Source organism: Pinus tabuliformis, chromosome 4_2 (genome assembly GCF_031772625.1).
Source record: "Pinus tabuliformis cultivar Carrire ecotype Pingquan chromosome 4_2, CPIR1, whole genome shotgun sequence".
In the NCBI taxonomy this organism is placed as follows: Eukaryota; Viridiplantae; Streptophyta; class Pinopsida; order Pinales; family Pinaceae; genus Pinus; species Pinus tabuliformis.
Genome location: NC_142304.1, coordinates 1,185,495,033 through 1,185,511,205, shown reverse-complemented (window position 1 = coordinate 1,185,511,205; position 16,173 = coordinate 1,185,495,033).

The window sequence follows — 16,173 nt, the reverse complement described above, 5'->3', positions numbered from 1 at the left end:
GATGAATGGGAGAAGGACGAAGAAGTGTGGCCACTCATTCAAAAGTTGCAAAATATCCCAGTTCAAATAATATTGCTATAACTTGAGGAGGAAGGAAAAATCGTATTGGAACCTGAACTAGTCACAGAAACAAGAAATCGACAGCTGTAAAAATGATCAATTTCAGAGTATCTCATCAAGTGGAAGAACTTACCTGCTGAAGATTCCACATGGAAGGATGATAATTTTATAGAAAAGCATCCGGAACTACTCAAGCATTCAGGACAACACTTTTTGAAGAAGAGGGGCATGTTAGGTCCCCATACTACTAGCGTAACCCCTTATTGTTATTAGTGCAACCCCCTTATTATATTGTTGTGCCCATGTAGTACCCATATTGTTATTATTGTGCCCCATAGAAGCCCACTATTGTTATTGTTGTGCCCTTACATTATTATTGTTATGTCGGCTCTGATTATATTATGACACCTTAGACTCCTATATATAGAAAGGAGGACTTGTCATTTGTATCATCGAAGAATTGTTCATTTGTGTAATGTAAAGGAGGTTTCCCCCTCAAAGAGGCTGAATTATAAGGCATTGATCTTTCTTTTCTATATTTTTGTGAACTGGTTTCATAACACCCACTCCCTTGAGGGTGCTTATAGTGGGCCTATCAACTTCGGTCTTTGTCGTCATTGCTCCATCTGGCAGCACTATGGCTCGGGAATCCCTTGCACGCAACATCCCAATGGCTTCTAAAGTGCCAATAGCCAAACTAGTAGACATCGTGTCGGCCTGAATTTGTGATGCATGGATCTGTAGTTCACGCAGACCCATTTGAATGGCCCCCAATGCCTGTTGTTGTTGTTGTTCAAACTGCTGCAGAAATTCTGCGGTAGCATCCCACACCGCATCCCAGATATCATTCAGATCCCCCTCTGTTAGAGTGTTCAGATCCAAAGACATCTTGCTAGCCTTGGACTTCTTCCATGACCCTAATTTTTCTAGTCCTCTAGGGTTCTTGATATGAAATAGAGTCGTCTGCGGGTCCGCTCCTCCCTGCTCTGTTTTCTCATCCTCTTCTTCCTCTGTCTCTAGTGAGGGTGACTTCTGACCTTTGTCAGAGTTGCGCTCCTCTTCTCCTGCCTACCCACTTGTCTGTTGTGCGGTAGCGCACTCTGCCTAGGCCTTATCATCAGCCTCCTTCCTCCTTTTTGTGGCCAGTTGTTCCATCTTGAGCTTGGCCTCTTCCCTTTTGCGCTGTACGGTGGAGTTGCTCGATCCCGCAGCCAATTCTGAGGTAGTGCGCCACTCTGCCGACCAACAATCAAGGACTGCGTCGATTGTGTCATCCGTGGCTAAGTAGGGCAAGTCGTGCCACTTCTGTTCAGGGTCCTTTCATGCATGGATTGATACATGGTGGAAGTCAGCCTTGAATTCCACATATTCCTACAATCTTTCAAAGTTGGTAGGCGACAACCGCGGCTTGCAGTTGATGGCCATATGCACGTTCATCTCCATCAAGATCCAAAATGTCTTGCTTCCATTTATCCGTTGAGGATCCTTAGTCACCCACAGCGAAGCGTACTTCACTGCCTCTAATAGGTCCGGCGTGACCAAAGGAAACTAATTGTCTTTGTGTAGCTCCCATGCTACCAGCACTATGGACAGCAAAAGCCAAGCGTAGTGGAAGGTCTTGCTAAGATCTTGCACCTCGTGGCAGTTCACGAGGAACTCACCGCAGAGGTAGCACACCTAATTAAATTGAACTCCCTCCACGCATTAGGCTACCAAAGCTATCACTGGTGTCAGCACTTCATATGTGCAACACTTCCGCATGACCTTCCCTACCAAGATTTGTGTGGCCACTTTGACTGTGGGGTCAGAGATACTTGTAATGGCATATCCTCACGGCTTCTTTGTGAGCTTGAACTTTTCCTTCATGGCCTATGTGAGGGCATGCTCGCCACCCTTTCTGCCAAATGCCATGGCCGAATTCTCCCCTGTACACACCAGCCACTTGATCCTATGGATCAACATATCAGTGATGGGTATTGGCTCCTCCAGCCATAGACACCCATCGTGTACCAAGCATAGCAGCTGATTTATTACCACCATTTTAATGGGTGTGTAGTTGTAATGTGGCACCCATAGCAAGTTGAGCAAGCCTGCCTTATCCACACCTTTCAGCCACTTCCACAGTTCCAACGCGGTCATTCCGGTGCTCTTATGAAAAACGTGTTGCATTATTTTGTCTATCACCAAGTGAGGGAATCGCTTGGTGTTAGCTAAGTCCCAGTCCTCCAATTTCAACAATGGGATCCACCCCAAGTGCGGTCCTTCAAAAACAATTTGGTCCGGCAAAAGGGGTTTGAGCAGGGTGACCTTTCTCTCATCAATCTCTTTGGGCACTTTAGTCTTGCTCCTGCATGGAGGAACGTACTCAGGAAATTTAGTAATGGGGTCAGACCCCTCAAATTCAACATCCTCCATTTCCACCCAAACATCCTCGTCATCCATTAGGATATCCTCAATCTCTTCTTCTTCCGGCTCTAGGTTAACTGTCTTTCCCTTTTCTTGTGCAATGGGCTTATCCTTCAGTGGGTTCCTTCTAGGAAATGCGTGCACCGGCTATGGTGTCACTACCTGCTTGCCTTTCTTTCTCTTTGCACCTTCTTTGGTTGGGGTAGGCCTTGGTCTATGTGACTGTGGTGACTTGGGTACTTCAGTCGGTATCTCCACAATCTTCAAAGCATCTCCCTCTACTTCCATAGTGACCTCTGGAACGACCCCTTCGGTTCTCACTACTTCCCCAATATTTATGGTTTTTGTCGGTGTTGACATGATGCTATTGAATCAACATCTCTTGTGTCTCCTTTGGCAATTTCTCAAGCGTTGAACTCGCTATCAAAGCTACAAAGTATTCATGGTTCATGCACGCCTAAGATCTCAACAACTCAATGCTGAAAATGCCAAGTGTTTTTTGCTGGACAGCCACATGTAACATATAGGCCATATTGAATTCAAATCTGACTGTTCCCCCCAAAATCAGTTCATTAATGCTAGATTGGCGGTATATTTTCAAGGATATCACCCATAAATTTCATCTTAAATGCTGCCCCCCACTCCATTTGGCCATTTTTTTGTCATCAAATCATGAACAGTGACTTTAATGGTCACTTTCTGACTTACCTGCGTGGTTTTTCCCTTGGTAGCATAGCTCTCTTCACGTTGATGTGGGCTCTATGACATTCCCTTGTTCCGCGCAGTTACCCCATTGCACAGCTCCCCAACCCAGGCAATGTAGTTTAGAGTCACATGCCTCCTTTCAGCTGCCTGGAGTGCTAAGACTGTACTACATTCATATAGTCACCTAGCTAGATCACCGGTGTATGGCTTCAATCAGGTGCTATTCACCTTTCCTAGGAAGGGATCTCCATTCAATTTGACCAACTGAACTACTCCACTGTCAGTAATCTCCTTGATGACATAAAACCCTAGCCAGTGCATCCTAAATTTCCCTGGAAATTTATCAAACTTGTTGTCATATAAAAAAACCAGATCATTTACCTTAAAGGTGCGTAGTTTAATGTGCCGATCATGCCATGCTTTTTCACACTCCTTTTGAACCTGTTGGTGAAATCTAGCCAAAAACCTTTCTTCCTCAAGCTCTGCGAGCTGCGCAAACCTCTCTTCCAGGGCTCCACGGTCCTTCATTCCTGTGAATGCCACTATGCTCAGACTAGGTACAATGTATTCCATCGACATCACTACTTCAACACCATATACAAGCCTAAAAGGTGTTTGTCTAGTTAGCCTTTTGCACATCGTTCGATAAGCCCATAGCACTGTGGGTACATGCAGATCCCAATCATTTCGCTGAGCATTGCAAACCTTTGTTAGTGCGCTCTCCAGTATCTTATTGAATGCTTCCATCGTCCCATTAGCCTGTGGGTGATAAGGCGTACTTTTCTAATGATACACCTGAAATTCCTTCGTCAAAGCGCTGATCGTTTCGTTTAGAAAGTGCGTATCGCGATCACTCATCAAAATCTTTGGACACCCAAATCTCGTCAATACGTACTCAAAAAGAAACTTCATAGTTTTCGTGCCTTTGCAGTCCTTCACAGGTTGTGCCTCCGCCCATTGAGTCAAATACTTAGTCGTAGTGTTAATGTATCACGCACCCGTTTTCTTTCCTTGAGGTTGAATCCGTCCCACAAAATTTATTGCCCATTTCTCGAAAGGTTGTAACGTCATTTGTGGGTTCAGAGGCAGCTCATCTCTTCGTGATGGCCTTCCAGTCTTTTGACACACATCACATGCCCTGTAGTATGCTTTTGAATCCTTATGGAGGGTTGGTCACCACAACCCAACGCGTAGAATCTTCTACGCGGTTGCTTTTCCTTCATAATGTCCTCCAGCGGCTCCCCCATGAGCGTCTGCAAGGATACTGTGTCTTTCAAACTCTGGTACATAATGTCGCAATATTTCATCAGACCCCATTTTATACAGATGTCCTGCAATGACAGAAAATTATGTCACGTGGACCACTAACTCCTTCTTTTGCTGGCTTGTATAGCCTTCTAGGGTAGTTCCTATCGTCAGGAAGTATATGATATCTTCAAAGTGACTTTCCGCGACGCGCGATGCAAAGAGCCACACATCAGGCAATCCTTCCTCTAAATTAGTAGGCTCCTCTCAAGTTTCGATGCATGACAGATGGTCTGGTCCCACATTCAACCATCCAGGCTTCACAATAACTTCTAAATCATACTCTTGGAACAAAAACAACCATATGCATATCTTCCCCCCCAACACAGGCTTATTGACCACATATTTCAACGTAGAATGATCCGTATACATCTTAAAATGTCCACCCAACAAATAGTGCCTAAACTTCTGGAGTGTGTACACCATGGCTAGTCCTTCACGTTTTGTGGTGGAATAGTTCTTCTCAGCCTTGGATAGCTTTCTGATCGTGAATGCTATAGGATGGTCCAATTCTCCCTCATCATCCTGTGTCAGTACCGCTCCCAGCGCAATACATGACGCGTCTACATGTACATGAAACTCCTTCCAAATCGGGAAGACTAATATTGGTGTAGAGACCATTTTCTCCTTCAACACATCTAAGCTTTTCTGACATTCCTCATTCCAATAGAACGTGACATCCTTTTTCAACAGTTTTTCCATAGGCACCGTGATCTGGGCATAGCTCTTGATGCAATTTCTATAGTGCCCAGTATGTCCTAGTGTCGTGTGCATTTGTTTCACACTCCTTGGTGCCTCGAGGTTAATTATTATTGCGATCTTCGTGGGGTCTACCGTCAATCATTGTCTGCATACCACATGACCCAGCAAAATCCCAAAAGGAATGCAAAACAAGCCTTTCTTCATATTGAGTGTGATCTGGTATCTCTGACATGTATCTAGCATCAAGCGCAAACTTGCCACATGGTGTTTTACCAATCCAAACACAGTCCAATCATCAAAGTACACCTCCAGAAACTTATGAATGAAGTCTTTGAATGCCGCAATGACCACACACGAAAAAATCGTAGGCACATTCTTTAATCCAAAAGGCATTACGGTATACTGAAAGCATCCCCATTAAGTCATGAAGGTCATCTTGCTTCTATCTTTAGGTGCAATTTTGATTTGGTGGTACCCAGAGAACCCATCAGTGAAGGAGTACACTTCTTAGCCACCTACATTATCCAAAACCTCATCAATAAATGGAGTCAGGAAAGGATCATCTACACAAGCGTCATTCATATTTTTGAGATCTACGCATATCCTTCTTTCATCCTTCTGCTTCTTTTCTTGTACTACCATTGGGTTCACCCAATCATATTCTTCTATGGGCTCAATAATGCCTGCCACGAGCATCTTATCTGACTCTAAGTGGACCTTCTCCTTATACTTTGGATTGAGACGGTAAAGCCTATTCTTAACTAGCTTCACATCGGGTTTTAACATGATCTTCATAATGCCCAGGTCTTCTATTATCCTCCTATATTCATGCCAATCATCAAAAATACCTTTGTGCATACCCCACCATCTTACGGGCGTAGTGCATAGTGCCCAATCCAAAGCCTGGAAGCGATGCTTCTCTAGTACTTCTCTCTCAAATGCATCCAAAAACATATCCACATCATTCAAACCATCATAAGAGGTCATATTTCTTACCTCTGATGACACACATCGCAGCGGCTTAGTCATCATGTTAAAGCTCAACGTAGTTACTTCATGTAATCGATTTTGCCATCACTCTAATTCTTCATCCGAGTCTGAGGTACAAGAACATCCGTGATCCCACGTAGTACATCCATCTGCTATCGGATTCACCCAATCTTGGTCTCGTGCTATTATTTTATATATACAGTCCAAATCGTCATCGCTTTCGTAATCTCGGACTACTTTAATATAGCACAACCCTTTTGTGGGATCCAAGGGTACCACTACACGAAGCGATTTCTTTTCAAACATCATCTTTCACTTCTTTAGGTTGATCACCCTATTCATGTCAATAGAAAAATAAATCCCAAGGATCACACAGTAGGGGTTACTATCATCCACAATTTCTATTACTTCAAAATCAGCCAATGCACTTGCACCTTCAATATCTATAGTTGCTCCCTGCAACCATCCCATGGGGATGATCTTCTGTTGATTTTCCATCCTTAACTGAATAAGAGACCACTGCACTGTGGGTCTCCCAAGCCTGCTTTGGAAAAACGTTCGCGTCCAACCCCAGATCCAGAATAACTTGATCCATTTCATATTCTCCTATCTATGCGGTGAATCTCATCTCACATCCCGTCCTTGCCTTATGCTTACCAATCTTTCAAACTATGCGCGGTTCACTAGGGACATTTTCTCTCACATAACACTTATTTATTAGTTCATGTAACCCTTTACAGCCTTACTGTCCCACAACAACTTCATGCATGTCTCTAAGAAGGTAGTAAGTATAGAAGGGTCCATCTCTTTAGCAGGTTTATCATGGCTCCCTGAGGTAGAGGCCTCAGTGAAGCTCTTATTTGCTTCCATAAACATTTCATGCATGCGCTCCAAGTCAAATTCAACCTCCTTCTCTAGAGCATTGTGGACCCACATACTTTCTTCAGGTTGTTTCCCTTTATCATTGCCCATTCAATTCCACTTCGTAGCACTCTATTTACATTCAGATCCTCTTTATGAGGCTCAACCCTCATCATCTACAGGTTCTGATTCAGTTGCGAAGGTAGCACCCCCTTCTCACATATTCTTGTTATCTGTGTAGGACAATCTTCAGCCTCATGATCAAACTAAGTAAAATACTGACACGATGGACACGTCAGGTTAATGAACTCGTGGGCATAGTGTCCTGGTCCTCCACAATTGTAACAAATCACCTGTCCCTAACCTCTGCCAGGTCCTCCTCTGCCTTGGCCCCGACCACGCCCGTGAAATCCTATCCGTGCTACCCCAGCTCCCTGGTCAGGAGGCCTTGTTTCCATCTGAACTCTATAGGTGGGTGTTCTATCCATCATCAATTCATAACTTCGCCAATTACGCTCATCATGCCCTACCGACTTACAAAAGTTGCAAAACATCTGTTGCGGTGTCTATAAAAACTTCTACAACAAATGGCAATTGTCAGTCATATGTTTCCTTGCTACCTGACATATAGCACACCATAGCATAGGTCCCGCGCTCGACCCTACTTGGGCTTCTGGCCTCAAAGGAATTGGTCCTCCTGCTACAATATAGTTCACAAAGACCGGGTAGTGGTCTTTGTCATGCCCCTAACTTTTGCATTTCAGGCACCATATCTCTTCGCACACCTCTAGTTGAATTGTCTTGTCATTCTTTAGACTCTACAGTTATAAGAAAAGGTTTTGTAGCTGCGCATGAATCTGTTGAACCCCCAGATTCGGATCTTGCATCGGTGTTTCATGCAGTCTCATTCCAATCTCCAAGGCTTCTGCTTGGGTCATAATATTCTATAGTGACAACGTAATGAGACAATCTCCAAGGCTTCTGCTTGGGTTGTAATCTTCTGTAGTGACAATGCAACCCTTAGGTGAGGCAGGAGTGAAGCCATGAACCATTCACAGTGCTGCCCATCCATTAAATTCATATAAGCTTCGCGAATTGTACACTTCAATCTCTGATCTAACTCCCAAGATGTCTCACCTAGTTTCATCACGATTTCCTTGAATCCCACAATCGATTGCGCTTCAGAATTAGGCCTACTGAATTATTTATTCAACGTGGTCTGGATCTTTGCTAGCGTAGCTACCGGGTTACCATTATAGTACTTGATGTACCAGGTTAGCGCATGATCCTGCAAAGCATTAACTAATGTCACCTTCTTCATGTGCTCATCTATGAAGCCCTGAGCTTGCCATATAGCCTTCATGATGAACCAAAATTGGTCCGGGTCCTCATTTCCCAAGCCTTTGAACATAAATAGTTTTACTAAATTCGCCATACTGAACTGCAGTGGAGGTGGTGGTGGTGTGGGTGAGGTCACAACTGACGGAGGTGAAGATGGAGGTGGTGTAGGTGGATGTGGTATTCGTAGGAACCCTTGTTTTATCAATTGAACAACACTTTGCGAAGAAGCCTGTGCTACTCCCTTGTCATCACTTAAAGGAGGTGCAATCAACAGGCTATATTCAAGGCCCTTTCTTCCTCCGTTCCTATAAGTCCTTCCACTTCGTGTAGCCTCAAACATCAAGGTAACTGCATAACCCACGTTTCGCACAATAAAATTTTAATCCAAGTATTTAAATATTTCAAATACTTACCTCGTGGACCCTTGAAAAAGGATCGCTCTGCTTCATTGTAACTGACTGAAGTATCGACCGTGAACTCAGCTACAAATCCTCCTATGATATGATTGAGCCAATGATCTACAGTGCGAGCAATCTTATCTTCATATGCTTCCAATATCCGCACTAACTCCAGGCTCTAGACAATAGGACCGTCAAGCCTCCACCTTCCTTGGTTGTCCGCTAGCTTCGTGGTCCACTCGTATAACTCAACTAGTAAGGAACAGAATAAAATTTTGTGTGTCTCTATATACAGGTATCTGTTCAACCACTAATCTTCCGTCAATTGCAGATTCCTGTACTCTTGCACCACAAATTCATGGATCTTTCTATCCAACTAGCCTTCAATATCTTTCTTAGTTGGATTCCAGTGATATGACATCACACATCCCTTATGCAGATCCCGGTCCCAGCAACATAACCATTTGTTGGCTTGATGGGACTTGAATTAGGTTCAACGTTAGTCAACCAAGCAAATCCCTACACTACTGGCCCTTTCAGTATCAACCCACGGAGCGCAGACTGAAGTCTCACCTGAAGCAGTGTGGGGCAATGCAGGAACCAATTTTTCACACCCTAAGATGGTCGTGATGTCGATATTTATCTCTTAGTCTGGTCTGCGCACAGATCGATAAGCCTTCTGGGCTTATCGATGTACCTTCTCTTGCATCCTTTAGTACCTTCGCGAAGGTATATGACTGACTTTCCCGCAGCCCTAACTAGAAATTCAAGCACTTACGCACCTCTGTAACTACGCTACTGTACAAGTTCTTGAATTATCTTAAGTTTTTACCCACTCTATCATGCATTAAGGTTATCTTCACGTAAACATATATTCTTACTTGTGTTCAATTAACATATGCAATCAGATACATTCACGCATCAAATTAGCATTATAATGTAAACCCAGAACTTAACATAATGTAATCGGATGCATTAAACAGAGACAAAATACACAGTGATTTCAGAATAGTTATCTTTATTGATATTTCAAGTTCCCAGTACAGACTATATCCGCCCTGCGCACACAGCTACAGGGGTCCGCGCACTTAGCTACAGACTTCCACCCTAGGCCTCTATTGTTATGCCCCTATAATACTAGTGATTCCCCCATTACTATTGTCATTGTATCCCTTATTGTTATTATTGTGCCCCTATTGTCCCCATATTGTTATTAGTATGCCCCATAGAAACCCACTATTGTTATTTTTGTGCCCCTATGTTATTACTGTTATGTCGGCTTGATTATATTATGACCCCTTAGACTCCTATATATATAAGGGAGGTTTAGTCATTTGAACCATCGAAGAATTGTTCATTTTTGTAATGTAAATGAGGTTTCCCCCTTGAAGAGGCTTATTTATAAGGCGTTCATCTATATTTTCTATCTTTTTGTAAGCTAGTTTCATAACATTTGGTATCAGAGCTTTGGATTCTAGGGTTTCACTGCTCCAAATAGGTCATCGTGGCATTTTCGCTATAAATTCTTTTCTGCGACATTTCAAAAGCTAAAAAAAAACTCATTTTCTCTGAAATCATTCTAAACTTTGGGTCTAAATTTCAGAGCTTTTCTCACTATATTTGTGGAGATATGATCTGAGAAAGTTAGGGTTTTTGCAGACTCCCGAATTACATTCCAAATAGGTGACCTAGGGAAAATTGCCATACCTTTGGTTTTGAGCATCAGATTGAAATTTCATAAGAAGTTTCAGAAATAGGATGGCCTGTAGTTTTCTATGTATCAGTTTCAGGTACTAAGGTTGAAACACTGACACGTGGCAAATCGTACAAGTTCGCTCTACTGAACTAGTTTATAATCAGGTCACCGTGGGATATTTGGCATAAATCTTCCTTGGAGAATCCAATCTTGATCAGAATTGCGGGGTTAGAAAGAGGACACAGAGGGCTACCATAGGAAGATAGTTTAGATATTAGAGATATGCAATTACAGAGATACAATAGATTCAATATCAAGCTCTTACAAAGTGAAAAAAAAAGGTGTGTAGTTTTTTTTTTTTAATTTTGCAGAAGATTGGTTTGAAAAATTAGTTTGAAGGAATTCAAAGGGAATAGTAAAGAATTATTAGTATTAATTAATGCCCTAAAGAAAGGAAATGGAAACACCTGGTAAGCAACCTGAAAGCTCTAACATGACTCGTGAAGAAGAGGAAAAAATGCAACATGATATATCAAAATTACAAGACCAAGTACAACAAATTTCATTCTCACTAAAGGTAAATGAAGCCAAGATGAATGGTGTGGAAGCTAATATGAATGGCATGCACGTTAATATGGAAGCTAATATGGATGGCATGGAAGCTAAGATGAATGGCATGGACGAAGAAATGGTCACTAATGGTGAAAGGGTAGTAAAGGAAACTCATGATGAGAACAAAAGAAATGTTAATCATGATTTCATAGACTCTAATGTTGGATTGAAGACCCACCATGTTCCAAAAATTGATATGAGGAAGTTTGATGGCAAGGATCCCGGAACATGGATACTACAGATGGAGAAATTTTTCTATCTCCATAATGTGCAAAACACACAAAAGGTACGTATTGTAACTTTATATTTGGAATCAAACTAGTTTGTATGGTATCGATGGCTTTGCTCTCGTAAAAAAATTGTCACTTGGGCAATTTTTACGGAAGAAATGACAGCACATTATGAGGATAGAAAAAGCAACACCTTTTTAAGCCAATTGATAAATCTCAAACAAAAGGGTTCAATGATGGAGCACATTGAGGACTTCCAAAAATTGAACATAAGGGTAAAAGATATTCTAGAGGAGCATAGGATTGATGTGTTCATAGGGACTTTAAAGGATAACATCCAACATGAGGTTCACCTTTGGGAACCTGATTCCTTAGAGAAGGCATTCAGGTTAGCAAGAAAAATGGAAAGCAAAATTATGGCAACCAGGAAGCCTACCACTCACAACTATAAAGATGGAAGTGTTGTTGCACCTAGCTTTCCACAACCTACAAGGTTGACACAACAAAAATTGGAAGAAAAAGGAGTAAAAGGCTTTGTTATAGTTGTGATAGCAAATACACTAAATGTCATAAGTGTGGTGAGAAGAAATTATTCTACATAGATTGTGAAGAGGAGGAAGAAAAGGAACAAGAAATGTCAAAAGAAGAGGATATAATGCAGGAACAAACTCTAGATAAGGAAGAAATGAAGCCAACCATAAATTGCAATGCATTGGCTGGAATTACCACTCCTCAAACTATCAAGATAGAAGGACATATCAAGAAGAAAAAGGTAATAGTGTTGATTGATTCAGGAAGTACCCATAATTTTATTCATTGTAAGATAACAAAGGAATTGACTTGCTTCCTATATCCAACACTAGAGTTTCAAGTGATGGTTGCAAGTGGAGGAACCATAAATTGCTCTGGAAAGTGCCATAATATCAAGCTATCCATGGGAGAATATGTATTGAATAGCCCAATGATTTCCATTCCAATGGGTGGTGCTGATGTTGTATTAGGAGTCCAATGGATACAATCCTTGGGTACAATAGCTTTTAATTTTCAAGAAATGTTCATGAAATTTTGTGTGGAAGGAAATGAAGTTGAATTAAGGGGTATTAAAGGGGAACCGGGAAAGATAATTAGCTCTAACGGTATGACAAAGCTTCTAAAGAAGGAACAATGAGGTGTAATTGCACAATTATGTTTGCTAGAGGTTCCCACATTGAAATCATCTATTTCTCCATATCTCCAAAAAGTCTTAGACAAGCATTCCAAGGTATTTGAGACTCCCAAAGGTCTCCCATCTATTCGTGATCATGATCATGCTGTTCATTTGATTCTAGGAAGTGTTCCTCCAAACATCAGGCCATATAGATATCCCTATGCCCAAAAGAGTGAAATTGAATGTATGGTTGCAGAAATGCTAGAGGCTGGTATAATTCAACCTAGTCAAAGTTATTTCTCTGCTGCAGTAGTATTGGTGCACAAGAAGGATGGATCATGGCGCATGTGTCCGGACTATAGGGAGATCAACAAGCTCACTATTAAAGATAAATTTACCATTCCTGTCATTGATGAATTATTGGTTGAATTGCATGGATCAATTTACTTCACCAAGTTTGATCTTCGTTCAGGCTATCATCAAATTAGAATGAAGACTAAAGACATTCCGAAAACATCATTTAGAACTCATGAGGGTCATTATGAATTTTTGGTCATGCCTTTTGGCCTTACCAATGCACCTTCTACATTTCAAGGTTTGATGAATTCCATTTTCAAACCCTTCCTTAGAAAATTTGTGTTAGTATTTTTTGATGATATACTAATCTACAACAAGTCTTGGAAGGATCATGTTGAACATGTTGACAAGGTGCTCAAACTATTGGAGGAGAAACAATTATATGCAAAAAGCTCCAAATGTTTCTTTGGAGTACAAGAAGTGGAATATCTGGGTCATATTCTATCTCATGAAGGTGTTAAGGTATACCCTAGCAAAATTAAAGCCATTAAGGAATGAAAAATCCCCACATCCATAAAGCATCTACGAGGATTTCTTGGGTTGACAGGATATTATCGCAAGTTTGTTAAGGATTATGGGAGAATAGCAACACCTCTAACAACATTATTGAAGAAAGATGCATTTTCATGGACTCTAGAAGCAATAAAGGCCTTCGAACATCTTAAAGAGGCAATGTTCCAAGCACTAGTCTTAGCTACGTTGGAGTTCACAAAAACCTTTATTGTGGAATGTGATGCGAAATGGAATTGGTGCGGTTTTAATGCAAGATGAAAGACCCATTGCTTTCGAAAATCGTCCAATCAAGGGAAAGTATTTACACAAAGCTATTTATGAGAAGGGAATGTTGGCAATACTACATGCGCTTAAGAAATGGCGACCCTACCTAATAGGAAGACACTTCAAGGTAAAAATGGATCATGATAGTCTTATATACTTTTTAGAACAAATATTATCCTCTGAAGAGCAACAAAAATGGGTCACAAAGATGTTGGGTTATGACTTTGAAATCATCTACAAAAAAGGGAAGCAAAATGTTGTGGCTGATGCACTCTCAAGAAAGGATGAGGATGTGGAAGCATTGTTGTGTGCCATTTCTATTATCCAACAAGATTTGATAAACGAAGCAAGGGAGGAATGGAAGAATGACGAAGAAGTGTGGGCACTCATTCGAAAGATACAACAAGATCCCAGTACATCTGATACATTTAGCTAGAAAAATGATTTGTTATGGTACAAAGATCACTTATACCTATGTAAGAATTCCCAACTCAAACAAAATATTCTTATGGAATTACACACTTCTCCCTTAGGAGAGCACTCGAGATTTTTAAAAACTTACCATAGGGTTAACAAGGATTTTTTTTGGGATGGCCTTAAATCAGATATTCAAAAGTTTGTGGTGGAATGTTTGGTTCGCCAAAAAAATAAAGTTGAAACAATTAAGACCCTAGGTTTATTACAACATTTATCCTTTCCAAGAAAACATTGGGAGGAGGTTTCAATGGATTTTATCACAGGTTTACCCAAGTCCGAGGGAAAGAGTGTCATCATGGTGGTAGTTATTGGCTTATATGGGCCTGACCCAGGTTCAGAAGAAGTATTGAGCCAAGCAAATCCCACAGCTACCGGCCCTTTCGGAAATAGCCTGCAAAGCGCGGACTGAGGTCTCACCCAAGATAGCAGAGGAGGGTGTTGGAACCAAGTTTCCACACCCTTGGGATGTCTAGATGTGGGCTGGGGATTTCGCACACCTTTCTGTAGCTTCACGCTGCTCTGTGTTCACGCAGATTCAAACTCAGAATAACTTCTATTTTCTATTATTGCGTGGGTTATAGATCTAATCTATTTGATGAAGTATTGTAAATCCAATCTGTTAGTTCCAGTCTTCGCAGCCTGTCACCAGGGATCAACATGAGCTCTTACTATGTCTGGTTTTGTTAGATGTTTTTCACATGATGTTCAGCACAAAATATGTCATAGGTGTTTCCATCAAAAGAAGCTTGAAAAAATCTTTCAAATGGTATATCACACTCCCATAACCGGTTCCTGGATTAGAAGAAATGAATGAGTGATTCTTGGTTATGCATGTTTTGAGGTCAGTTGCTGCACACAATGACAAGTTTGGTACAAAATCAGTTTCTAACATAATGGTAAGGAATTTTTCAAAAGTGAAAGAGTTTTTTGTTAATCACATACTAGATAATAAAAGCCTCCTTCAGTTTATGCACAGGTGATACTATGTGGGATATATACGGTGATATTTGGAGCCTACATTAAAACAAAGCAAAATTTTCAAATTTTTTACTGTTTTAGTAATTTTAGTGCGGGGCCATTTTACAACATATGGAAAATAATTTTGAGAAACCCAAAGAGGTTTTTGTTAAGAATGCACCATATAAAAAAAACCTCTTTCATTTTATTCACAGGTGTCATGGATTGGGATATGTGACTAGATCTTTACAACTCATTTTCACAAATTTAAATTTTTAATGATTTTCTGTTTTAGAGATGATTTTTTGGAACAGATTGCGAGCTACTGGAAATGAATTTCCCAAATTTGAGAGAGGTTTTTCTCCAACATGACCTTATCTACAAAAAAATCTTTCAGTTTTGTAACAGGTGCTATGATTTAGGATATACGAATTCATCTTCAACACTTATTTTCAGAAATTCGGCCCAAGTTTAATGTAACTAATTCTATTTTGAAGAAAATGGTTGAGCTCAATCCCTTAGTACAAGGATGAGAAAATGTATATATTTTATGAATTTCATAGTGTAGGATTCGGATTTTGGTAGATGGTTGGACTCTTGAGAAAGCCTTGAGCTTCATTTTACACTTATATCAGCATTTTGGCTAAGGAATTGAGACCAGGGTTTGCAGCACTCTTTGGGATTCATGTGGCAATTTGTCTTGGTACAATGCTTTTCTTTGTAATTGTGTATTTGCTTATATGTCATGTATTCCATTCTCTATCTTGTTTCTTCTGAACTAAAAAAACAAGAGTGTAAGTAGAATCCATTGAAAGTGCAATGCTCTACTTGAAGTTTGCTTTAGTTGTTTTGATGTTTTCAGCTGTTTGGAGAGTATCCATGGCTTCTCTTGCCCTCTTCAACTCCTCACCTGTCTAATTCCTCCACCTCATTCGATTTGAAGTGCCAAAATCATCTATTTGGAGTGGATCCATGGCTTCTCTTTCCCTCTTCAACTCCTCACCTGTCTAATCCCTCCACCTCATTCGACTTGAAGTGCCAAAATCAGTTGCCTACCTTGCCCCATTGAGACCTCTGCAAAACTGAGCCTCATTCCCCGCACCCAAAATCTGCTTTTCCATTAGAACCAACAAACACATCATTTTATTCAAT